The 26760-nt window shown below is 48.8% G+C and overlaps 1 pseudogene; it reads left to right on the top strand.

Moving 5' to 3' along the window:
- Positions 1 to 1944: 1944 nt before the first annotated feature.
- On the top strand, positions 1945 to 18901 carry LOC119333153 (annotated as a pseudogene).
- Positions 18902 to 26760: the final 7859 nt, after the last annotated feature.

Below are 26760 nucleotides of genomic sequence, written 5' to 3' on the forward strand. Positions count from 1 at the left end.
CATCCCAGGCGTGCAACGCCTCCGAGCTAGGCGCTGCACTATACAATATGATGCCTAGCTCTGAGGCGTTGCACGCCTGTGCTGAGCTAAGCAGAGAGCAAACAAAGTGTTTGTAACCTACAGCCGCTGCAGCGCCTAGCTTGGAGGCGCCACACTGAGCAGTGCAACACCCTGGAGCTAGGCATTGCACTTGTACTTAGCAAATTTTTTGGCTCATGCACACATATTCCGATGATGTGAAGCAGGATTGATACATAGCAAGCAAAGAACTATGAAGACAACATATGCACAAAGTACTTCACGACACGTAGTACTTCACGACACATACTAGTTCATAATACATAGTACTTCACGACACATAGTAGTTCACAACCAAATCGAGAAGGATAGATAGTAGTTCATGACACATAGTAGTTCACAACCATATCGAGGAGGAGAGATAGTAGTTCATGACACATAGTAGTTCACAACCAAATCAAAGAGCATAGTTTAGAGGATAACACGATTATCGTCCACAAGCAAGTTGAAGATGACATAGCTCTATTGCGTAGAGTAAGGCCCCTTTCCCTTCTTCTTCTTCCTCTCTTCTTCCTCTTCCTCCTCCCTTTTCCTTATGAGGTGGGCCTCCTTAACCACCCTCTCCATGAATATCTTATCCCCCTCTCTTGTTTTTCAGCTGCAATTGCCCAAAGCTTCATGGTTCCTTCGTCAAAATCCTTTTGACGCTTCTTCTGTGCCTCCTCACATTTCCTCACCAACGCTTGCTCCCTAGCGCACATCGCATTTGACGCTCTCTCTTTTGCCTTCCTCTTCTCCTCAAGCTCCTCTTCCTTCTTCTTCTTTAGCTTGGCCGCATCCTCCTCTCTAAGCTTCTTCGCAGCCTTCTCCCACCATCCCGCCATCTCATCTTCGCCATCCTCCTTCATTGTTGGTTTGTTGGGTTGGGAAGCCGCCATACCTACAATGAGTGAAACATAATGGTTAGTAAAGACAATAAAAACAAATGGAAGCACATGTAAAATAAGAACATATGAAAAGCAAGAACATATGAAACATTATAGTTAGTGAGCAACATACGGAAATGGTCCATCGAGGTATCCAAACATTCCTCTATAACGACCTTGCCCTTGTCCATCACCACGACCAAGTTCATCACCAAGGCCAAGACCATCACCACGGCCAAGACCATCACCATCACCACGGCCAACACCACCACCACGAGCTCTACCACCACCACGGCCTAGACTACCACCACCACGGCCTCTTGTAAGTCCTAGTTGCCGACCTCTTTGTTGCCTAGATCCTCTTTGACTAACACTTGGTTGGCTTGGCACTTATTGGCTACCACTAGGTTGGCTCCCACTTGGTTGGCTTGGCACTTGTTGGCTACCACTAGGTTGGCTCCCACTTGGTTGGCTTGGCACTTGTTGGCTACCACTAGGTTGGCTCCCACTTGGTTGCCTTGGCACTTGTTGGCTACCACGTTGTTGCCTTCGCACTTGTTGGATCCCACTTGGTTGCCTTGGCACTTGTTGGCTACCACGTTGTTGCCTTCGCACTTGTTGGCTACCTCTTGGTTGGCTTGGCACTTGTTGGCTACCACTTGGTTGGCTCCCTTGTGTAGCTCCTTGTTGGCTAGTGCTTGCATCATTTTTCTTGGACCTTTTCCTTGGTTTCGTACATTTTCTTTTGTTGTGGCCATGACCTATGCATTCCCCACAACGGGAGCTCTCACGAGGCTCTTGGAATTGATCGTTTCCCGCTTCGCGGCGGCCACCATGGCCCCATCCGTCCATGTCGCCTCTAAGACGCTTTGTTTTACGTCTACCCCGTTTAACAACCTTCAACTCCGGATCTGGCCATAGTTGAACTCCATGGTACTCCGGCCATTGTGATTGATCAAAGTATGGGTGAAAGCGGGGAGCCCATGTTTTCTTGACCGTCATGATTGAGAACTCCAACTCCCTCACGGTGCGTGGGTGATTGATGTCCACATTTCTAACGCGACCGGCGGTATACAAGTGTGAGCATGGGAGATGAAGCAACAATGGCCTCCCGCAAGAGCAATCACATTGTGTTAACGACACCTTGAAAGCCTGACCTCCATGTTGCCGGCCATCGTTTGTGGTTCCTCCTGGCTCTTTCACTCCGTACTTCCACTCTTCGTTGTCATATAATATAGCTTCTTCTGAGTCCGCCTTTCGTGATTGAAATTCTAACCATTCATTAACCTTGGGTGGGAACTTGTACTTGTACTTGCGCGGGTTCTCACCCGCTATCTGTGCATCAGTTTCCATCGAGTACTTTAGAAAGTACGCATTCATCTTGTCAAATGTGTATTGAACTATTGCCTTCACGGGTAATCCACGTGCACCTTTGAGCACCCTATTAAAGCATTCGGCCATATTGCTTGTCATTTGACCGTATCTCCGGCCATCTTCATCAAAAGCACGTGCCCACTTGTTCCGGTGTTGAATGTGCCTATTGATAAAGTCTTGACCCCCAGGATCAAGTTTTTTGTGTGCGAGCAATTTGTTCAACAAAGTGGCGAACCGCTTCTCGGAGAAAGCGAGACAACAATCTTGAAGATCATCGACCAACTCCTTAAGGCCACATGCCCTATAGAAGTTCGAACAAAAGTGCCTCATGCACCATCGATGGTGCAATGGAGCATGCCCGGGAATGTCAATCTCCACCGCGTTAAGAATTCCTGGATGCCGATCCGATATGACACAAATTTCCCTTTGAGCGGGTAACACATTCGTCCTCAAAAGACGCAAAACCCACTCCCAGTTGTCATTATTCTCCGCCTCAATCAAAGCAAATTCCAATGGCAACACCCGGTTATTGGCATCACTTGCTATCGCAACCAACAAGGTGCCCTTGTATTGTCCGGTCAAGAACGTGCCATCAATGGCGATGACCGGCCTACAGTGTTCGAAAGCCCTCATGCATTGCTCGAACGCCCAAAATGCACGGCCAAATACTCGGACTTTCCTTCCTTCCTGAACCGTTGTTTGGTGCCCATGAGGCTCGACCACATGAACCATGCCCGGGTTTGTGGCAGCCATGGCTAACAACAACCTAGGGATTCGGTTGTATGCTTCCTCCCAAGTACCATACAACATCTTAAATGCGGCTTGCTTCGCCTTCCATGCCTTGCCGTACTTCACCTTGTAATGAAAGATGGCTTTCACAAGGTCAATGACATGTTGGACGCTCATTGTTGGAAGTGTGGACATTGAGTTGGAGAGCCTGTAAGCGATGAACTCGGACGTGAGTTGTCTGTGGTCTTGGGACACAATCTTGCCATCCACCCTTTTGCCTCGGCACATGTGAGTTGGCACACAACTCACTACGTGCCAAGCGGGACCTCCTTTCCGTGGTCTTGCACGCACAATCCACGGACATATTTCATCTTCACATGCACATGCAACCGTGTAGCGCACATTGACGTCCGAGTGCACCACCTTGTGTGGACGATAATGCGTAACCGAGTAGTTGTCGAGCCACATCTTCAATTCCAATAAGGTTTCGAACTTAGACCCTTTAGCAATCCGGTTCTTGTCGTCTCCCAAATCACGGTGAGAGCTTGGCCTAACCCCAAGAGATATAGATTTGCCACCATCCACAACGGCTTCATCCGCGAGACTAACATCCTTGAACAATGGTGTCTTGTGATCCCGACAGAATACCTTCTCGAAAGCTTCGGCCTCCTTCACCGTGAACCCCTCCTCATCAACTTGTTCATCGGGACCTTCGTCATCCGAATCCGATGCATATGCACGGGAAAAAGGGATGGAATGGTCCATTGTCTCTTGCAAATGATATTTGTCAAGATCACCCACATTGTTGTCATGGAGATCAACTTCATTGTCATCGTCCGCATACTCATCATTGTCCTCTTGCAAAGCTTCATCTTGGTTGTTTGTAAACGGGCTCAATATTGGCCTCACTTCTTGGGTCAAAAGAGGTTCAACAATTTCATCTCGCTTCAAGGGTGGGGGGCTACTAGCAACCAAAGGGGAGGGTTTCCGGTTCAAGTTCAAATGCAAATTTGAATCAACCTTCTTCGTTGCAAATAACTCAAGAGCCTTGTCAAGTGAATCAGCCACCGTTTCCTTGTATGCAACCCAACGTTGCTCCGAGTTGACACGCATTGTCTTCCAACGGATGTGCATTCCAAAACCTACATTATGCCTTCCCTCCAAATAAACGATATCACTAGGGTCCATTCAATTCAAAATTTTCCTCACTTGTTGCAAGAGCTCCGCATAGCTAGGACTACTATCAAACACCATATCAAGCTCATCCGCGTCCGGTTCAATATTGCCTTTCAAGAAGGCGTCTTTGTCCCCATGATAAAGAAACACACATGTTCTTCCCATCCCTATAAGCATTCAAACAACACAACGTAACATTGCTTTCATGAGTACTCATTTAAGGATTAACACGGAATACAAACCCTAAAATATATATCAAACAACAACCCTAACCCTAACCATAACCCTAACCCTAACCATAACCCTAACAATAACCCTAACCCTAACCATAACCCTAACAATAACCCTAACCCTAACCATAACCCTAGCACCAACATAAGAACACCCATAAGAATAACCCTAACATACTAACAAAGCCTAATCATAGGAAATTGGCAAACAAAGATCTCACATCTCCATGCAAATCTCTAGATCCAAACAAAACTAGGGTTTCCCCAAACTAGCATTACTTGGATCAAAACAAGGGGATCGGAGAAGATTACCTTGAGGGAGGGTTTGACTTCGAAATCCACGGATAAATTATTCAAATTTGCAAGATTTGGGAGAGGATTTGAGAGGGGGAGAGAGTGGGAGAGGGGGTAAAGCTCGGGTTGGGGTGTGTGGGGTGGGGGAGTGGGGGAGGGGGGCCCAGCTGCTGGATAAGTCACAGTGCAGCGCCCGAACGCTAGGCGCTGCACATTACATGTGCAGCGCCTAGCTCGGAGGCGCTGCACTGCTGGGTGCAGGCCCAACGGCTGCCACGGTGGACTGGCGTGCAACGCCCCAGAGCTGGGCGTTGCACCGTAGTGTGTGGCGCCTGCATGGCGGGCGCTACACAAAAGGGTCAGTGCTGTGAAATAGTTTTACGGACAGTTCATTCTGTGAATTGATTTCATCCCGAGGTTAAAATTGTCAAATTTGCCTGTCTCGTTCCCCGCCTCCTGATTCTGCTGCTCTCGCGCCGATGTCGGCGTCGACAGTGGTCACCCACCTGCCGGGACTCGATGGCCCACTCCCCTTCTACCTCGAGACCGGGCAACTGTCTGCTTTCTGCACACGCACCCACCCAACAGCGTTGGCTCTGATTACTGCGTCGTCTTTGCCGGTTCGATCTTGGAAACGAAATCCTCGTCACGGCCGCGAGGTTCTCATGGCCGGAGCGCTCGCAGGTACGTGGGCGTGGAGGCGGAGACCGGGGCAGAGCTCTTCTACTACTTCGTGGAGTCGGAGCGGAGTTACTGACGACGACGATCATCAGATGGCAAGCATCGCCTTCTTGGACTCGGCCGTCTGCTCGGGCTTCTCGTACGCGCGCGACCCCGAAGGCTGCGACGTCGGAGACTACTACTCCTCTCTGCAAGCCCAGAGGTTTCTGATTAAGGTGACCAGATGCGTTTATCGATTTTCCACTGTCATGGCAATAATTCAGTAGTACATCGACTTCTCACTGCCAGGTTAGTTATGCAGTGGTTCACTGATCACCCGCGGTACCTGTCGAACCCTTTTTACATCGGCGCTATACATGAAGTAAAGTTTTAAATAGCGCGCTATATATCGAAAATGGCCTTTGGTGGCCGAGCACCCTGCAGGCCGGAACCATCCCCATCGGTGCTCGTTGTGATCGGTGCCACGTGAGTATGACGCTACCGTATTTTTACTGTATTTATAGAAGAGTCGGCTGCACGACCCCGTATTAGCTATTAAATAAATCGTGCAGGCTCACGAACTCTAGTAGGCACATGAGTGTGCAGCACAGCTGCATGTTGCGGTCACGCGTTGCATGGCACGGGTTTGACTGCATCAACATGCGCGCTTGGCAGACGGGCAGGAAGCCATTTGGGTTGAACGTTGAGGATCCTGCCGTTGCCTTGGCCTCATAGGCTACTTATAGGAGTTGGCTCTACATCGTTGCCGCACCCAGCTCAAACAAAATTGATATGGCTTTATCTTCATCCTCAGTTCATTGCAGGGAAAGGCGACAACACCTGCCGCTCATCATGTGCCCGGACTGCGGCAAGGTTCAGGTGGAGACCAACATCAGGTGGAAGCCGCCCATCCTAAATGGTACACCAATCAAAGCAACACAACTTGAAGCGAAAAGGATCAAACAAGTGATTTTCACACCAAACACACATCGTCTCCAAGCAATTCTCCGACAACAAATGATACTACAGATATAGAGATTCACTAATATGTGGAGTAGTCATTAGTAGTCTGACATCCACATAAGCACATTTACCTGAAACTATCATGTTTCAGGCTTAGAAAACAAATAAAATCAACCATAGATATCAGCCTTGGGCGTGTTGGTGCAGGTGTTCCTTCTGTGGCCTTTCAGGCTGCACCTGGAGCAACGAGGTGACTTACTTGGCGCCTTTGGAAGATCCCCCCTGCCGCGGACATGTTGTGCTCTTGTGCCCCTGGGCCCGGCAGATCGAACAGAACCTACTCCTCTTAGCTGGCTGTTCGTATGGTGCTTTATTGCAGCTTGTCATAGGGCGCCCCGCTGGTCTCTTCTTTGATGGCGCCCCAAAGCTATCTGAACATTGTGAGGCACTTTGCACTTGTTTTTTGTTGGACCAAAATGTTGCTTCTCTGCTGTAGCTGAACCTGCAGAATCACCTGCCACCTCTCTGTCAGATAAACCCGTGCCATCACGTACAACAGCCACCGACTCCGGCAATGTTTTCACATTTCTTAGTTGCTCCATCTATGTATGTGCCAGTGCAATTTCCAGTGCAGCTTCTCCATACAGTTAACTGAGAGTGCATGGTTGTGCTCTGCTTTGTGTTCATATATATACCATCCATTATCATCAGACCTAAGAATCCGCATCAACGCGGGGCATCCACACCTCGTCGAGCGGCTACTCGATTGCAATGGCTTGCCCTGCAGTGTTTTTCCATAACATATGAGAACATAATAGGAAAAAAATACCTGAAACAAATTCTCTTTTTTGAATTAATGAATCATCCTCACCGCATACGCGCACACAAACTCCTGCATACATTTTTTTTCTGATGGACGTTCAGCCTGCTTTTGGCATACCTGACGCCAAAACCAGTCTCCCAGGAGTATAAGTTGTAAAACTCATATGCTTCTACAAATGTGTCAAAGCTAGTCCCGAGCGCCGGGTTAACAATAGTGCCAACCTTGTTGTCTGCATAAGCTTGCATTGAAGCATCGAGGGTAGGGACCTGCCTGGGTTGGCATCCCTCTCTTCTGGCGCGTTGCCAATCCTAACACTGCATTTTTCCCAATGGTGTTAAATGTAATTCCCACTGGTACACACCGATATAAGCAAAGCACTTCTGAAAAAATAATGTCGATTTATTGATATAGAAATAATAAATATGATCTAGCAGCATTTTTTTTGCTCGACACCTGATTGTAAAATTATGGTTCCAAGCTAGCATGAATGCTGTAACAGGAAAAAAAAAGAGAATTATTCATCCATGGGGGTTCAAACTCTTTGCACGCGTGTGTTTTTTTTACAGGCAATTACAGTAAGCTACAATCTCTGGTCTAACAGCAAAGGTGAGTACAGGAAGCTACAATCTATGGTCTAACAGCAAAGGAATGATAAATGAGTGTGTGTTTTCTTACCGTCGAGTCCAACATGAGATCTTTGTTTTGTTGACGACGACATCCTCTGCGTATCCCTCATCTCCCACTCCCATAGATTCAGTTGCAGTATTCTGAGCCCCATATCGTTTGAGTCACCAACGACCTCACTCCCACCGTTGCGGCATGAGCCAACATTCATGTCAGCCCCCCGGAACTGCTCTTTGCCGCTACTGCCGTCCATCGGTTAGAAGAAATCACATTAGAGGAGCGCCCGCGAGCTTCATGGATGGAAGCAACCATAGACTCGACAACATTGATCCCGCCAACCAAAATATCACCCGCATGAGCCCTAGGAACCAATCTGTGGCACATACAAAAGTCTCATCTAGTCAGATCCATCCAACATCAGGGAGAAGAAGAACTCAAGAACGAACCGCGGCGAAATCAATGAGCAGAACACCAAGCAAAGAAAGATCCCCTTTTGGAGTGAGCAATGGCAAGAGAAATATGGAAGCCAGATCGGTTCTTACCCTGATTCTGCTTCCTAAAAGAACTCGAGGCCATCCATGGCGAATCGCCGTGCCGCATAGCTTTTTTTTCCACGGTCCACGGGAAGGGGATGAATGAACTGACCAGGAAAAGAAACATCACATCACCGCTTCCGGGGTTAAGCTAGGTGCAGTGCCAGATGAGCCCGGAATTAATGTCGCACCAGCCCATAACTTTTTTTTGAGACAATCACGCGAAGCCTTTATTAACTTGTGCCAATGTTCAAAGGTACAAAAGAAAGATTATCCGGGTTGCCTAACCAAACATGGCGGCCAACTCCCAATTTCAAACTATGCTTCGCTAGATTGTGAGCCTCGGCATTCGAGCTTCTAAACTCATGCACAAAATTATAAGAAATAAACAATGAACTGTGTTCTATAATTTCATGCAAAATAGCTCCATATATAGCTGGCGTTTTGCTCTTGATATCATCCACCACGACTTTGCAATCCAATGCAACGTGAACCCTGCGAAAGTTAAGATCTTCAGCAAGCGCCAAGGCCTCCCTAACCGCCATTGCTTCCAGCGTCGATGGGTCCTTGATCCCTCTGGTAACAAGAGCCGAAGCACCCTGAAAGGAGCCCGCTTGGTCTCGACATATTGTAGCAGCCACTCCCCATCCCCGGCTGGCTCTGACCGCCGCATCTATGTTGATTTTGGCATATTGGTCCGGAGGTGCTATCCAATTACTTGATCTTGCTGGTGGCTGTGTTACCCGGCTGCTCCCCGCACGGGCGATGACCTGCCAATCTGCTATATAGGCTTGTATGAATGTGTCAGTACCTTAAGGGTTTTGAAACACTCCCTCATAGATCGCCTTACGACGGGCTTTCCATGTCGCCCAAAGGGTCACCACCAGCCTGAGAAAATGCTCCTGTGATAGACTATCGTGCAACTCCATGAGCCAGTTTTTTGCATTTGGGTTCATATTCAAACTTAACTGTTGTACCACCTCCTCTTCTGATAGCGCCTAAATGCATCTTGACATAGTGCACTCTAGTAGAGCATGCCTCCATGAGTCCTCCCTACCGCACAAAGAACACAACTGAGAATCTGACATGTGCCGGTGGTGTAAGAGATCCACTGTTGGCATGGAATGCCTCGCCAACCGCCAAAGAAAAACCCTGAGCTTTGAAGGTACCCTGATCTTCCAAAGTATTGCCCAATCCCCGCGACCTGAATTCAGTCTCGATCCCCCAGGATTGTGTTCTAACCAGTTCCCTCGGTCCTCCTTTTTGGACATGATCATCCTATAAGCAGAGATCACTGAAAATCTACCGTTCCTCTCGGCTGACCAGGCCCAAAAGTCTTCAACAACCCTAGTGCATATAGGGATGGATAGAATGGAATCAGCATCGAAAGGTACAAAGGTAGTGCGAATGAGCTCCTCCTTCCATGATGCTGTGGTCGTGTCTATAAGATCAAACACTAAATGCGGCGGGTTGGGAGTAAGAGAAGTTATCGGTCTCAAGGGTCCAACCCGCTGTAGCCAATTATCTCTCCAAATATCTGTCGTATTCCCATTGCCAATACGCCTCACAATGCCTTGCCTTAATACATCTCGTTCATCGAGAACAGCCCTCCAAATTTGTGATGGGTGATTGCCTACTTCTGCCTCGAGGAAATCTGTATTTGGAAAGTATGCCGCTTTTAAAATTCTTGCACTGAGAGAGTTCGGTTCATTCAACAACCTCCAAGCTTGGCGAGCCAGCAAAGCAAGATTAAAAATCTCCATGTCCCTAAAACCCATACCACCGAGATACTTCGGTTTTGTCATAACATCCCATGATACCCACGCTGGCTTTCTCTTCCCTTGCTTGCTACCCCACCAAAACTGACGGATAATGGAAGCAATGTTTTCACATAGTCCTCTTGGTAATCGAAAGCACGCCATTGAGTAAACTGGGATGGCTTGCGCCACTGATTTGATGAGTACTTCTTTTCCTCCCACAGAAAGGAGTTTTTCCAGCCCATAACTGCCACCAGCTATATGTGCTATTTTTAAACCAGCCCAGCAAGGTCAAGAGGTGCCTGCACCTGAGGCCCATGTACAACGTCAGCACACCAGCCCACGGCATGCATGTATTTCAATCTGACAGCTATCGTATACCTCTGATTAAAAAGCCATGCACACATCGCAGCGCTATACTCCACGGCGGGAGATTGTGGCCTGCAGGGTGCTCGGCCACCAAAACGCCACACTCGCTATATATAGTGCCCAAACCTATATATAGTGGCTCTGTAGAACCGCAAAGGAGATTATGTAAACCCCACGAGTCGAATATGTGTTGAGGTGCTACAAACTGTAAAGAGTATAAGATTCATGTGCCGACTTTTTGTTATGAACTTAAGGTATTGCCAACATCAGCTAAAGCACATCCATGCTGCAGCTCATTTCTGGAATCCTAGATGTGCACATCTTGTACCAAAAATGTGTCTTCTCGGTGCCAAAGCCCATACATGATATGATGGCTAGAAAAAACTTGTTGGAAGAATCGATCGAGCTAAATAAGGCTCCTGCTCGACCTGCCATCGATTGTCTTGTCAATCTTCCATTATCCTTGAAGCGTCAACTTGATTAGAAGATGTGACAACATCATATGGTTGTGACACTACTCTCCTATCACAAACTTAGATGGATTTCCTTTCTAAACAGACATACGGCTACTACCTGTCATACTTTTGGATGAACAACAAGATGACTAAAGATGCTCTCGGGATCAAGCAGGTAAAGCAACATCATTTTTTGTCAGGAATATCTTCCACATATTCACATAGGGTTAAAACATTCCTAAGTGTAGAAGCATTACCATCTAAATAACTTAGAACAACACTGACAAAAACAAATTTGGCGATAGAGGACGGTTGGTGAGTGGGAAAAAAGATGCAAAAGCGAACTCCCCTACCCATATGACATGCCAAGCAGCGCACCATACCATATCAACCTCACCATGAGAGGTTACCATGCACTCGTGTACAGGGTGAGCGAGCACGAGCATCAAAATAAGTTTTCTTATCCATAGTGGTTGGCAATCTTCTTTGAGACCTTGTGTCGGTGTCAAAACCGGCGGATCTCGGGTAGGGGGTCCCGAACTGTGCGTCTAGGCCGGATGGTAACAGGAGGCAGGGGACACGATGTTTTACCCAGGTTCGGGCCCTCTTGATGGAGGTAAAACCCTACGTCCTGCTTGATTAATATTGATGATATGGGTAGTACAAGAGTAGATCTACCACGAGATCAGAGAGGCTAAACCCTAGAAGCTAGCCTATGATATGATTGTATGTTGTGATTGTTCTCCTACGGACTAAAACCCTTCGGTTTATATAGACACCGGAGAGGGTTAGGGTTACACAAGGTCGGTTACAAAGGAGGAGATATCCATATATGTATTGCCTAGCTTGCCTTCCACGCCAAGTAGAGTCCCATCCGGACACGAGACGAAGTCTTCAATCTTGTATCTTCATAGTCTAACAGTCCGGCCAAAGGATATAGTCCGGCTGTCCGAAGACCCCCTAATCCAGGACTCCCTCAGTAGCCCCCGAACCAGGCTTCAATGACGATGAGTCCGGCGCGCAGTATTGTCTTCGGCATTGCAAGGCGGGTTCCTCTCCAAATTCTGTGTACCTGTCGAAATAATGTCCGGTTTCTTGTGAATGTTTGTACTCCTTGGCTTCTACGCCCAATAATGGCCACTTTCCACGTGTCGAGCGAATGTGAAGAGCCAGGGTGTTTTCACATTTACCCCCCTAGCTGTGTGAATGAGCCGCCTATTTAAAAAGACGAGGATTCAGATCCAAATCACACCATCCTCCCTTGGCGAGCCTTCATCAGAGCGCACCCGACAGAGATCCATTCCATCATGGCCGGTCGACGCAACTCCTCGTCTCGCACCCCTAGCTCCAAGCCTGGAGATTGGGAGAGATTTTCCGTCCCGCACAGCAAATTAGTGATGCTTCAGTCCAAGGGATTTCTTCCCCCAGCGTACCTGGTCCCGGTTCGAGCCGGGCTTGCCACCTATAATGGCGGAGAGCAAGCGGAGAGCCTTCCCAATCCCTCCAAGGGAGAGATGGTATGCCTTGTCCCTTATTTGGTAAGATGGCTCGGATTCCCGATTCATCCGTTTCTCCGGGGGCTCCTGGAGTTCTACGGCCTCCAGTTGCACAACCTTACGCCTGCCTCCATGCTGCATATCGCGGGATTCGTAGCCCTTTGCGAGTTGTTTTTGGGCTGTGAGGCTCATTTCGCTCGGTGGAAGAAGTTGTTCTGCCTTGTGCCCCGTTCTCAGAAGGGGTCAATATATCAAGTGGGCGGAGCCGAAGTGTGGCGTATTGCCGGGACCGGATACCTGTCCGGGATCCCAAAGAAGACGTCCGAAGACTGGCCTTCAGAATGGTTTTATATAGAAGACGTCCCCCTCCCGGATCCTCTTCGGATCGGCCTTCCTGAGTTCGACAACGCCCCTTTAAAGAAGCGCTGGAGCTGGCGTCCACGGAGCTCCCTGGAGGAAGATGACAGGGACATTCTTTACATGATGAGCCGGATAAGTTTTTTTAGCTCGATCCGGATTGACCATGATCGAGGTCATGGCCACATGTATCATGCGGGGGGTGCAGCCACTTCAGTATAGAGGTCACCCCATGTGGGATTTTAACGGGGAGCATGACGCCACCCGCCATGGCCGCAAAGGGCCGGGATCGGCTGCTGATCTAATAAAGATCTTATCCACTTTGTACAAGGGAGAAGAGGAGGAATTCCTTCGTGTCAACCCACAGGGCGGATTTTGTATGTATAATCCTCCAAGCTGGGTAAGCGGAGACTTTTTATCGCCCATCCATTTCTTATTCCCGTAGTTAAGTATTCATTCTAGCGATTTCATCGCAGGAGCTGCGCCAGGCTATAAAGGAGATAAACAACCCTCCTCCACAACCCGAGGACCCTGGACGGTCCCTTGACCTGGCCTCCCAGGAGGATCCGAACATATCTGTGGAGCTGATCGATGGGGTATTTCACCAATCGAGTAATGACAATGCTTTGGTGGCCATTACGGCCGATTACCCTGGGCTAGTTCCAGCCTCACAGGTGACTGAGACCAAAGTCCCAGCAGTTCAAAAAGGGATCCGTCCTTGCGTGTTTTTGATCGCCGTATAACAGCCGTGTTTTGCAGGGGAGGTCCTCGAGGCTGAAGGCCGAGCCTGCAGCGACTGGCCAACAAGAGGCCGCGAGGCCAGGTAGGCTGGAAAGACCCGCAGTCCGGATTGAGACACCGGCGCAGCGGTATGGCGCGTCGTCCTTATTGCAAGACATTATTCTCAAAGGCATATTAACGCCCATGCCTCATGGACCCTGTATGCCTTGGATCGCCGCACTATGCAGCGTGCCTCATTTTGGTCCTCCGGAAGTTCCTATCTAGTTAGGTAGGCCAAGAATGGTTCTGTCCACGGGGCAATAATGGCCATTATTTCATGGGCTGATTGTGTTATTTCGGTGGCGGAGCCTCCGATTGTGTCAAAGAGTTCGGTATCGGGTATTTTGGCCGGGTCCGGACTGTTGTTACCGATGTCCCCTTCCCATGCTACGGATGGCTTGAAGAGCCATTCCAGAAATATGTTGGGAGGTACCGCGTCGCGTTTTGCGCCGATGCGGGCGAGGATATCCGCCGCCTGATTGTTTTCCCGAGCCACATGGTGAAATTCGAGCCCCTCGAACCGAGCTGACATTTTTAGGACGGCATCACGATAAGCTGCCATTTTCGGATCATTGGTATCGAAGTCTCCATTTATTCAGGATATCGCGAGGTTCGAATCCCTGCGCACCTCTAGGCGTTGAATGCCCATGGATACTGCCATCCGGAGACCATGTAGAAGGGCCTCATATTCGGCTGTGTTGTTGGAGTCCGTATACATTATCTGTAGTACGTATTGAACGGTATCTCCTGTTGGGGACGTCAAAAGGATGCCAGCCCCCAGACCAGCCAACATTTTGGAGCCGTCGAAGTGCATGATATAGATTGAATATGTGCCGTACTCTTTAGGGAGTTCGGCTTCCGTCCACTCAGCGACGAAGTCAGCCAAAACTTGCGACTTAATAGCTTGCCATGGCTTGTAAGTTATGTCGAACGGGAGGAGCTCAATGGCCCATTTGGCAATCCGGCCTGTCGCATCGCGGTTGTTTATAATATCGTTAAGTGGTACTTCCGAGGCTACCGTTATCGAACACTCTTGAAAGTAGTGTCGCAGCTTCCGGGATGCCATAAATATCGCGTATGCTATCTTTTGATAATGCGGGTACCATGATTTGCATGGAGTAAGGAGTGTGGACACATAGTAAACCGGCTTTTGAAGGGGGAATTTGTGTCCGTCCACTTCTCACTCGACGACGAGCACTGCGCCTACTACTTGATGAGTTGCCGCAATGTATAATAGCATTAGTTCTCCAATGTTTGGCGCGGCCAGGACTGGGTTTGTTGCCAATATGGCTTTTATTTCGTTGAGTTCGGCCGAGGCGGCAGCCGTCCACTCGAAGTGTTCGGTGCACCGGAGGAGGCGATAAAGGGGCAATGCCTTTTCTCCCAAGCGGGAGATAAAGCGGCTTAGAGCTGCCATGCATCCAGTCAATTTTTGTATTTGTTTGAGGTTTGTGTGGTAGCCAACTGTGACAACGCTCGGATTTTGGCCGGATTAGCTTCAATACCTCTACTGAAGACAATGAATCCCAGGAGCTTTCCGGCTGGTACGTCGAAAACGTATTTTTCGGGATTGAGCTTGATGTCATATGTTCAGAGGTTGTCGAATGTGAGCCTCAAGTCGTCTACTAGAGTTTCGACATGCCTGATTTTAACGACCATGTCATCCACGTATGCCTCCACTGTTTTGCCGATCTAGTTTGCCAGACATGTCTGAATCATGCGCTGATATGTTGTGCCGGTGTTTTTGAGCCCGAAGGGCATTGTGTTGAAGTAGAATGGGTCGTATGGTGTGATGAATGCCGTTGCGGCTTGGTCTGGCTCCGCCATTTTAATTTGATGGTAGCTGGAGTATGCGTCGAGGAAACACAATGAATCGTGTCCTGCGGTAGCATCGATGATTTGATCGATGCGGGGGAGGGGAAGGGATCCTTTGGCCAGGCCTTGTTAAGGTCCTTAAAATCGACGCACAAGCGCCAGGATTTGTCCTTCTTTGGTACCATCACTAGGTTTGCTAGCCATTCCGGATGTTTTATGTCTCTGATGAATCCGGCCTCCAATAGCTTGGCTAGTTCCTCTCCCATGGCTTGTCTCTTAGGCTCGGAGAAACGTCGAAGAGCCTGCTTGACTGGCTTGAATCCTTTTAGGATATTTAGGCTGTGCTCAGCCAGCCTGCGTGGGATTCCTGGCATGTCTAAAGGGTGCCAGGCAAAAATGTCCCAGTTCTCGCGTAGGAACTCTCGCAGTGCGGCGTCGGCATCAGGGTTTAATTGTGCCCCGATGGAAGCTGTTTTTGTAGGGTCCGTTGGATGGACTTGGAATTTGACTATTTCGTCCGCCAGTTTAAAGGAGGTGGACTTGGATCTTTTATCGAGTATCACATCATCCCTGTTCACCGTGGACCACAGCGCAGTTAGTTCCTCGGCCGCTAGGGCTTCGGATAGTGCCTCGAGGGCCAGTGCGGCTGTCTTATTTTCGGCGCGGAGTGCTATGTCCGGATCACTAGCAAGAGTGATGATTCCGTTGGGCCCAGGCATTTTGAGCTTCATGTACCCGTAATGGGGTATGGCTTGGAAGATTGTAAACGCCTCCCGCCCTAGTAGAGCATGGTATCCGCTGCTAAACGGGGCCACTTGGAATGTAATTTCTTCGGACCTGTAATTATTCGCGTGCCGAATACCACATCTAGTGTGATTTTCCCAGCATAGCGTGCTTCCCAACTAGGGATGATTCCTCTAAAGGTTGTGCTACTTTGCTCAATGCGGCTCCAGTCTATTTCCATCTTTTGAAGAGTTTCCTCATAGATGAGGTTTAATCCGCTGCCACCGTCCATGAGTACCTTGGTGAGTCGAAAGCCGTCCACGATTGGACTGAGGACCAGTGCGGCTGGTGCTCGGGCTGTTCGGAATTTGGGTTCGTCACTGGCATTGAAGGTAATAGCTGTGTCACTCGAAGGATTTATTTCTGCTATGTGGCAGATTTCGGCCATGCTGTGGAGTGTTCGCTTGCGTCTATTATTTGATGCGAAGGTCTCAAAGACCGTTAACACCGTATTGTTGTCGACGGGATGGTGCTCTGTGGTTTTTGGGAGGAGTAGATCCTCACCACTTTTAGCCACCGCTGGAGTATCCAACATGCTCTAAGGCTGTGCGTTGGTATTGCATCTGCTGTACTATGAATTTTGCAGGGTTCGTTGAGCCATCCCTCCAGTACGGTTCCTTGCCCCGTAGAGGGCTTTTGCTTTTTGGTAGTTAACCCAGGTGTATTGTGATAATGACCCTTTTATTTTGGACTGGGTTTGTATTCAGGGTCGGATTATCCCAAAATTTTATTTCGGTTTTCCAGGCGCTTTCCATCGCACAGTACTTTCGTACTATGGACACCAAGTCGGCAAAGCGTGTAATTTCGCGGCGACTTATGGCATTGAGGATTCCCTTGTCCATGCAATTATTGCAGAAGAATGAAATTGCGTCTTCCTCGCGGCAGTCCTTTATCCTGTTCATGACTAGGAGGAATCTGGCCCAGTAATGGTGTACTATTTCTTCGGACTCTTGCCTAATTTGGGATAGATTACGTATGTTTGGGTGGGTGGGTGGGGTTGAATCCGAATCCTTACCCAATCTGAGACTCAGGGGCCAAGGAGTTTCCAAACTCGAAAGTTTGGATTCTTGGATGTTTTCCGATAAATCTAGCCCGCTGTCTGATTCTAGGTTTAGGTCTTGAGTGACGTCCTCCCCTCCGTGGGTATCCTGCTTGGAGGGATCGGGAATCCGGACATAGCTAGTCCTTAAGATAGATGAAGGGTTGCCGCATTGTTCCTCCACCACTGCAACGTGATGGGTGACCTGGGGAGAGTTGATCTCTCTCAGATCGGGTTTAGGCCCAATCTGATCGTAGTCTGTAGCGACTACCAGGGCGGCGATGCGATCCAAGAGCTCGTTCAGGGAAGAGAGCTCCATTGGATCTAACTGCTCGGTGAGTTCCGAGTTGATGTGAAGATTGCTTTCGATGACCCGAGAAGTCATCGTCGGCGCAACGGCCGAACAGGCGGTCATAAGAAAACCACCTAGCCGGAGAGTTTGGCCGATAGCCAAAGCTCCCTCAGCAATAGTGCCGTCTTTAAATACGGGATGAGACATCCTTCTTGGTGGCGACGACACAGCGGAACTCTCAATGAAAGCACCAATGTCGGTGTCAAAACTGGCGGATCTCGGGTAGGGGGTCCCGAACTGCGCGTCTAGGCCGGATGGTAACAGGAGGCAGGGGACACGATGTTTTACCCAGGTTCGGGCCCTCTTGATGGAGGTAAAACCCTACGTCCTGCTTGATTAATATTGATGATATGAGTAGTACAAGAGTAGATCTACCACGAGATCAGAGAGGCTAAACCCTAGAAGCTAGCCTATGGTATGATTGTATGTTGTGATTGTTGTCCTACGGACTAAAACCCTTCGGTTTATATAGACACCGGAGAGGGTTAGGGTTACACAAGGTCGGTTACAAAGGAGGATATATCCATATACGTATTGCCTAGCTTGCCTTCCACACCAAGTAGAGTCCCATCCGGACACGAGACGAAGTCTTCAATCTTGTATCTTCATAGTCTAACAGTCCGGCCAAAGGATATAGTCCGGCTGTCCAGAGACCCCCTAATCCAGGACTCCCTCACCTTGTAAATAAAATATTTTGTCTACGTGAGCATAGCGGAGACCATGATCTTCAGGTGCCTCAGTTGAGCACGCAAGCGTGGATAAGGTCTTTGAACTTCTCGATAGTCAATGATTGAAGGGCGTGACATCTCAATGGCCAGGCCGCAGGGTCAAGTCATCTGACTCCTTTTCTTTGCACCTCTTCACACAGAGAACAAAAACTTAATGAATAAGCATTGTGCATCATGTTCCTCTATCTTTTCTAATGAGCAATACCTTTTTTCATTTTCCAGATTTACCATTGCATATGCGAACAATTTGACATTTTGCAACAGTAAAGGTGATCTTGTTTTTCTCTTTAGATCATGGTTCTTGTCCATGGATTGGATGATAGAACCATTATGTGGAAGATATAATAGAGCCCTTCATCGCTTGTTTGTGTACGGTGGTGGTCACACTGCTCAAGAGTACCAGCCAGAAGAATGCTTTGCCATGGCCCAACGCTGGCTGGCAAATGAGCCACTTAGATGCTTTCACTATACATTTTTGTATGTCTTAGCACAAATTCTTTTTTTATTTTGCTTCTCTCCACATGTAAAGATGGACTAAATAGTTCCACACCGAAGATTAATCGCCCTTCTAGCGTTATCTGCCTTTAAGGTATGATGCCCTCAGAATAGTTGGGATCTAGGAAAGGATGGTGACAATAGAACTATCGGCTTGTGATGCTGCAGGGAAGCGCCACATGTCCCTGCCAACCCCTGCCACGTCAAGGCCACGGGCTTATACCCAGGTCTAGCCTAGAATGGTTGGCATCCCTTCATCTTGGGATTTGTAAATAGTGGAGTTTATTCATTTATCGACATTGTCTGTGGTGTTTCTTTGCCAAAGAGGATAAATAAGACTTCATGGCGGCAATTTGGAATTCTTAAAATAATATTTAAAATGATAGGTTGGAGCGATGAAATTTCTTAGAAAATATGCACATTGTATTTTTATGAGTCCAAAGGCTAGTATATAATTATATATGCACATATATGGGAGAAAATGTCAAGCCCGTGATACAACGGGGGAAACAATATTGAGCGTGGTGAAATAGGAGTCCTGATGTGCTTTAGTATGGGCCTTCATGAAGAAACCCACCAACAGTAGTTCTGAAGGTAGATACAAAGGACCTGATCATGCAAATGAAAGTGCATAAAGGAATCATCCTTATCAATATTCTTGGTGCGCCCATGCTTCATAGGGTCATGTGCAATGCTAATAACTCTAGTATCATTTTATAAAAGAGGAGTGGGAAACACCAAAATCCTCGAGTAACCACCATAGCTAAGTCACCTATGTTTCGAAAAAAGCATATCTCATAACTCTCCCCCTACATTCAAATGGAGAACTATGGTATGTTTGTTCATCTTCTAGACAATGAGAGAACCATCAAGAAAAAAATATAAGCAAAAAAATGGTCGGCGGCCCCAAGGATTGTTACGCCAAATAGCATCTGAATAGGCATGAGGCTACATAAACTGGAGTGGAAAAATAAAAGACGGTGGGAGAGAGTCCCACAAAGATGTAAGGAGGTGACTTTAGTGAACTAAAGTGGGAGTAGAGACAAACTAACTCATAATTAGAATACAATATGAGATAGCTGGATCGTGACATCGAGATAGACAAGACTCATAATGCAATGATGATATTATTGAATAAGATAGAGGTTCACCATCAAAAGTGTAGAGAAAAACACATAGCTCCATCAGAGTCTCAATGGTGTGCTCATCAGTAAGAGCAAGAAGATCATGAAGGTACTTCTCTTGGGAAATAAAGAAGACATTTGGTGAAGAAACCTCAATCCCAAGAAAGTACCAAATAGGACGAAGATCAGACATAAGAAACAACTCACTAATACAACCCTTCACAAAGTCAATGTACTCAGAGTCATCGCCAGTGATGGTCATGCCACCTACATAGAGTAGTAGTAGAAGAAAAGGTCCAACCATAAGATGAATGGTGGAAAAAAAATCGCTGGATCATGATCACTTGCCAAAAATCTACTCCCTCCGTCCGGAAATACTTGTCATCAAAGTGAATAAAAGGGGATGTATCTAGATGTATTTTAGTTTTAGATACATCCCTTTTCATCCATTTTGATGACAAGTATTTTTAGACGAAGGGAGTACAACCGAAGTGAGGTGGCAGATAGCGTAGAAGTGGCGGAGAAGCAATTGGTGTTTATCCCATAGCCAAATCTAGTGCATAATAGAGCTATGAACGATTCCCAGTTAAGCCAAGTCAATTTCTCTGTACTAACCGATGCCAAATTCTTGTAGTGCCCGAGAAATTCAGAATCGCCATGGGTGTCTATGTCAAAACTGGCGGATCTTGGGTAGGGGGTCCCGAACTATGCGTCTAAGGTCGATGGTAACTGGAGACACGGGACACAATGTTTACCCAGGTTTGGGCCCTCTCTATGGAGGTAATACCCTACTTCTTGCTTGATTGATCTTGATGAATATGAGTATTACAAGAGTTGATCTACCACGAGATCGTAATGACTAAACCCTAAAAGCCTAGCCTGTCTGACTATGATTATGAGGATATATGTCTACGGACCTAGACCTCCAGTTTCATCGGAGGGATCTAGGGTTACATAAGGTCGGTTACAGAGAAAGGAATCTTCATATTTCGACGCCGAGCTTGCCTTCCACGCCAAGGAGAGAGTCCCATCCGGACAGGGGTAGAGTTTTTGGTCTTTGTATCTTCACAGCCCATCAGTCCGGCCCATGTCTAATAGGTTGGACGCCCTGGGACCCCTTAGTCCAAGACTCCCTGAGTAGCCCCTAAACCAGGCTTCAATGACGAGGTGTCCGGCATGCATATTGTCTTCGGCATTGCAAGGTGGGGTCCCCTCTCCGAATACTCCAAGAAAGTCTTCAGACGCAATGAACGTGTCCGGATCTACAACACAAGTACCACACACAACCACAGAGAATATAATATTGCACGAGTCCAACCCGCTGACAACTTTTTGTAATGTGACATTACGTCTGCTTGGTCATCATTTTGAACCGTTTTCCGCCTGCCATTCCATGTTTCGAGACGCAGTTTTAATAGGCACGTCTTGTCGAAGCAGATCGTGTCCCCTTATTGCGGGATTCTCATCATTACGGGCATGGGTAATATAACCGTGCCGTTTACACAGCCCTTGGGAACAGGCGGGTTTTAAGGCGAGTGGGGAGGCGCTTGATATTCACTGCATTTATAAGGAGATAGGGATTTCCTTTTCTTCACCCACGCCTTCTCTCTTCCTCTTCCCTTCCATTCTCGAGCTCCAGCGCCCAAGTCCTCATTCTTTCCGCCCCAAGGAAGCACTCAACCATGTCCGGATCTAGAGGGCAAGGCAAGTGGATGGCCTCCTATGTTAGGGAGAAGGACATCACCAAGCTTTGGGAGGCCGGGTATCTGGCGAAAGAAATCGCCCACCGGCTTCCAGCCAAGGGACAAATCGTCCCCACCCCGAAGCCCAACGAGAGGGTGGTCTTCATCCCCCATTTTGTCCGCGGGTTAGGGTTTCCTCTCCACCCTTTCGTCCATGGGCTTATGTTCTATTACGGGCTAGATTTCCATGACCTAGCCCCAACTCTTTCCTCAACATCTCGACATTCATTGTCGTGTGGGAGGCCTTCCTCCGCATCCAACCCCACTTCGGATTGTGGCTCAAGATTTTCAACGTGAAGCCGAAGGTGGTGGATGGCCAGCACGTGGAGTGCGGAGGCGCCATGGTGAGCAAGTTGCCCAATGTCACATGGCCCAAGGGTACTTTTGTGAAGACCATCAAGGAGTGGAAGAAACTGTGGTTCTATATCACAGAGCCCCGCGACGCCACTTGGGTCGGGGCTTCCGAATTCAAGTCTGGAGCTCCAGTGCGGCTCACCTCTTGGATGGAGAAGGGCCCAAATTGGTATTCGTCGGACGAGCTAATAGCGCTGCAAACGCGCATTCAAAGCATGGTGGATAAAAACATCAAGCTCGTCAACGTAATCTAGGTGATGCTGGTTCGTCGGATTCTCCCATGCCAAAGCCGAAGCTGCCCCTTATGGGAATTCAACCCGAAGAAGCACCAAACCTTGGAAAGGCTCTTCAGAACCACTCACGAAGATGCCTGGAAGTTGCTCTTTAAGGGCAACGAGACACCGCCAGCCATAGACTCGGACCGCGGGCATGACATTACCCATTCTGCTAATGAGGTAAGCCTCTCACGTCTCCAGACGCATCCTCCACTTGCTTGTTTCAAGGAGGATATCTAAAATTATTATTTCAGGTATGGACAGAGAGAGCGGAGCGGATTCAATGTTTGGCTCCGCTGCCCGAGGAACCAATCATCCCGCTCCTGGTGAAGATGCTGGTGCCGACGCCCTATAAGGCGCTGGAGAAGAAGGCCAAGAAGAAGGCCAAGAGGGTCCGGAGTGGCCCCCGCCGCACGGGAGCTTTGGACGTGTCGTCCGAAGAAAAGACTCACTCCTCCACCGCCGAAGACGGTGACGAGGAGGAGGAAGAAAGCACCTCTCCCCCTTATGGGGGGGGGGGGGAAGAGGGCGGCCTCCACAATCTGGAGGCGGAGGCGCCCAAGAGGGGGAAGGGTCCCCTTGCGAATAACACCGCGTGGGACGTCGACAGCAGCCCAGAGCGACGCCCCCGAAACAAGCCCCTGGCTGCATCGTAAGTACTAAAACCCGCATACGTCCCTACATCCGGCCTCTCTTGCTTCATGATATTAATATGTTTAAATGATGCCATTGCAGTCTGGCCCACGACAGCTCCCAGCGATCCTCATCAAGAGGTTCGTTGGATTCAAAGGCGATGGCCAGCGAGTCACCGCCGGCCGCTCACTCTCCCACGGCCAAGGGCGACGACGAGGTGTTGTCCCAGAGGACCTTCCCAGGCCAGGGAGAGGTTCAGGAGGCCGCCAGGGTGACGCCTGAGGGCGGAACATCGGCTGCAAGACACATGGGGGAGCAGACCCCCATGACAACTGGGGATGGCGGCCTTGCTCAATTCGGTCCCCAATCGAATACAAGTCCGGAGACCTGTACGGCTCCGGAATCCGGCGAGCAACCTCCATCGAAGGAAGGGGGTGTGCCTATTCCGCTAGTGACCTCTGTCCAACCAGAGGCACCGGATAATCTGCTGGAAGCGCTACGAGGCGCTTCCATTGTGGATGAACACCGTATCCTTATGGGTACGGTGATTGAGAGGGTTCAGTCCGTCAAAAGCGGACTGATCGAACCCTGCGGCAGCCTGCTGACAGGCTTTGAGGTAAGTGACACAAAAGAGAAAATCCCAATATAGACAGTAGCCCCTGAGACACTATCCGGTGTTCGGAAAGAAGATCCGGACAGATGATTAATTTATTTTTGCAGGAAACTAACTAAAATATGTCTTATATGAATAAGCAGGCATCGTTGCTGGCTGCGACCTCACACACTGCCGAAGTCTTCGGACTAAAGCAGAGACTGGAGCAGCCGAGCAGGAGCTCGACCAAGCGAGGAAGCAGCTAGAAGACAAGCAAGGTATGTAATGACTTGCTGTATATTCGAAAAGAATAAATGATGCATCTTGACTGTAGTGTCATGATATGTGTAGGGGCGGCGACCGTGGTCGAGGTCCTTAAATAGGCCCTGGCCGAGGCCGAGGAGAGAGCTGTCAAGGAAAAAGCCGCCCGTGAGAAGCAGGAGGCCAGGCTTGATGAGGTCCAGCAAGAGCTCCAGGATGCAGTGAAGAAATATGAATTCTTGGAGCGTGACGTTTTGGCTCGAGAGACCGAACTCGCTAAGGCTCGCCAAAGCGCGGAAGAGGCCCGGATTGAGGCCCAGGGCGCCCTCCAGGAGATCCAGGAGGCCAGGAAAATCACGGCGGATAAGGCGTTTAGTATGCAAAGCAAGTATGTGAAGAAGAAGTATCTCTTACTAACCCGGATTCGGAGTTCTCCAGGGGCATTTGCAAATCTGCCGCGCAGTGTGTCGGACGCTGCGGAGTTCTTTCGAGCCGAAGAAGGGAGCTCATTGGAGAAGCTGTTCTGGTCGCAATATCTTACACCAGAACATCCAGTGCCCTTTAGCGATCAGCTAAAACAGCTAGTCGAGCTGCATAGGGTGGCCGAACGGGCCATGAAGGATTTAATAATCCGGCTATGGCCTGCCGAAGCTATGTCCCGCAACTACTTTGGGCTCGTGAAGTGGCTGGTAAATGCCTGCCCTCGGCTGGACATCGTCGAACGGTCGGTCTGCATCGAGGGTGCGCGCATGGCCTTCGCCCGCGTCAAGGTGTGGTGGACAAAGATGGACGCCGTCAAGCTTATGACTGGGGGACCGCCAGAGGGCAAGGAGCACCGTACGCCTGAGCGATACTTTGAAGACGTCGCGGAGGGGTCTCGTATTGTGGCAACGCAATGTGCGCAAGACATTATTTTTGAATGAATGCATTCATGTTGTCTCTGCCTTGTATGATAAAACAAAGTTATTATGTAATATAATGTTTGTTAATTAAAAAATTTCACCTCTTGTGCGGCTGTGTTGTGTGAAATATGAGAGTTGGCCAGTCGTCGACTTCTGCCCTCACATAGGTAGTACGCGGGTGTTCAAGATGTAATCTAAACACTCTTGATCCAATTGTTTGGTCCTTGAAGGAGGTGTTTAGCGCGACGAACCAGGCAATCAGACTATGCGGCTTTAGCACCCTCACTTAGCCATAGGAGTTTGATAATAAAAGATAGGTGCAACCCCTAGTATCCGAACTAGGATGCTGTAAACACCTGATCGGGTAAGTACCGATCCCCCGCATAATGCGGAAAAAATCTCTAAGGATTTAAGACCTCTGAAGAGCTGACCAGCTCTCGCGCATCATGACAGTCAGTTTTCGGCTTTCTCTGCTGAGGTGCTCATCCGGGTAAACCAGGGCACAATCGTAGTAGTTCTCCCTTTACTACCCTAGCCGATACAACGGAACGTAAGATAGCATGCACAGGAGCCGGGCAACCCAACTATTGACCAAAGACATGATTCAGAGCCAATGCATATAGTGCTAAATTCGGGGTGCCAAACTATACTGTAAAAAGTGTTCGGACTTCGTTGCCATGTTGTGGGGCGCTATGAAGCCCGTGGCAAATTGAAGCGTACCAGAGTGTACGGGTGCTATTTGATAAAGTTATCAAAAAAGAAAAAGAAGAAAAGGTAGGAAGCTAGAGCCGTAAAATTTGTCCCACAAACTGTTTCTATTATAATTTCATTGGTGCGTTAAAGCGCATTTATACAAGTAGTGCAATAAGCAGAAGGCTATTTGATATGTCTTAGCCAAGGGAGAGTTGCGTGTGGGTCCTGAAAACAGGTAAGGGATCGTTAAAGAAACCACCTAAAAATTCCCCAGTACGTCCATGCTTCTTGTCGTCTTGGTGTATTTTTCCTTCGAAAAGAATCAATGGTCAAGCCGTCAGGGAAGGCCTGCGAAAAAGAAACCTGAAAAGGAGAAAAAAGGAAACAATGAAAGTACGTGTGTCCAGGGCGGTCGAGCCGTATTATGGATCACAAGCTAGTTATGCCTCCATCCATGCCCATGGTATTTTGAGTGCGTAATTATATACGCGCGGTACAATTGCCGCCACTTGGTCGGGACTGGGACGGAGGCTGAATTGCTATTCAAGCTCTTGACGAGCCGAGCTGTCCCGCTGCAGAAGAGTCCGGACTCTCTTGACAGTGTCCGGGAGCTCGGTCGCCGAATTAAGGTTCTGCTTGAAAAGGCCGCTTTGTACTTCTGCTGCTAAGGCAGCGGTGTGCTCCTCGCTGCGGAGGGAGCGTTCCGTGTTTCCATTAACTGTTATGACGCCGCGTGGTCCGGGCATCTTGAGCTTGAGATAAGCGTAGTGTGGCAGCGCGTTGAATCGAGCAAATGCGGTTCGCCCAAGCAGTGCGTGATAACCGCTGCAAAAAGGGACGATATCAAAGATTAACTACTCGCTTTGGAAGTTGTCCGGAGATCTGAAGACAACCTCTAGTGTGATTGAGCCCGTACAGTGGGCCTCTACACCTGGTATGACTCCTTTAAAGGTAGTCTTTGTGGGCTTGATCTGTGATGGATTAATGCCCATTTTACGCACTGTATCCTCATAGAGCAGGTTGAGGCCGCTGCCACCATCCATCAGGACTCGCGTCAGGTGGAACCCATCAATTATTGGGTCCAGGACCAGTGCGGCTGAACCACCGTGATGGATACTGGTCGGATGGTCCTGACGATCAAAAATGATCGGGCATGGCGACCATGGATTAAATTTTGGGGCGACTGGCTCTATCGCGTAGACGTCCTTGAGCGCGCGCTTGCGCTCCCTCTTGGGGATGTGGGTAGCGTATATCATGTTCACCGTTTTGACCTGAGGGGGAACCTTCTTCTGTCCCCTGTGTTCGGTGGCCGGGGCACCTCGTCATCGTCCTCGCTTTGCGATCCCTTCTCCTTGCTTTCGGCATTTAACTTGCCGACTTGTTTAAAAACCCAACAATCTCTGTAGGT

This window comes from Triticum dicoccoides, chromosome 7A, assembly GCF_002162155.2.
Source record: "Triticum dicoccoides isolate Atlit2015 ecotype Zavitan chromosome 7A, WEW_v2.0, whole genome shotgun sequence".
NCBI lineage: Eukaryota > Viridiplantae > Streptophyta > Magnoliopsida > Poales > Poaceae > Triticum > Triticum dicoccoides.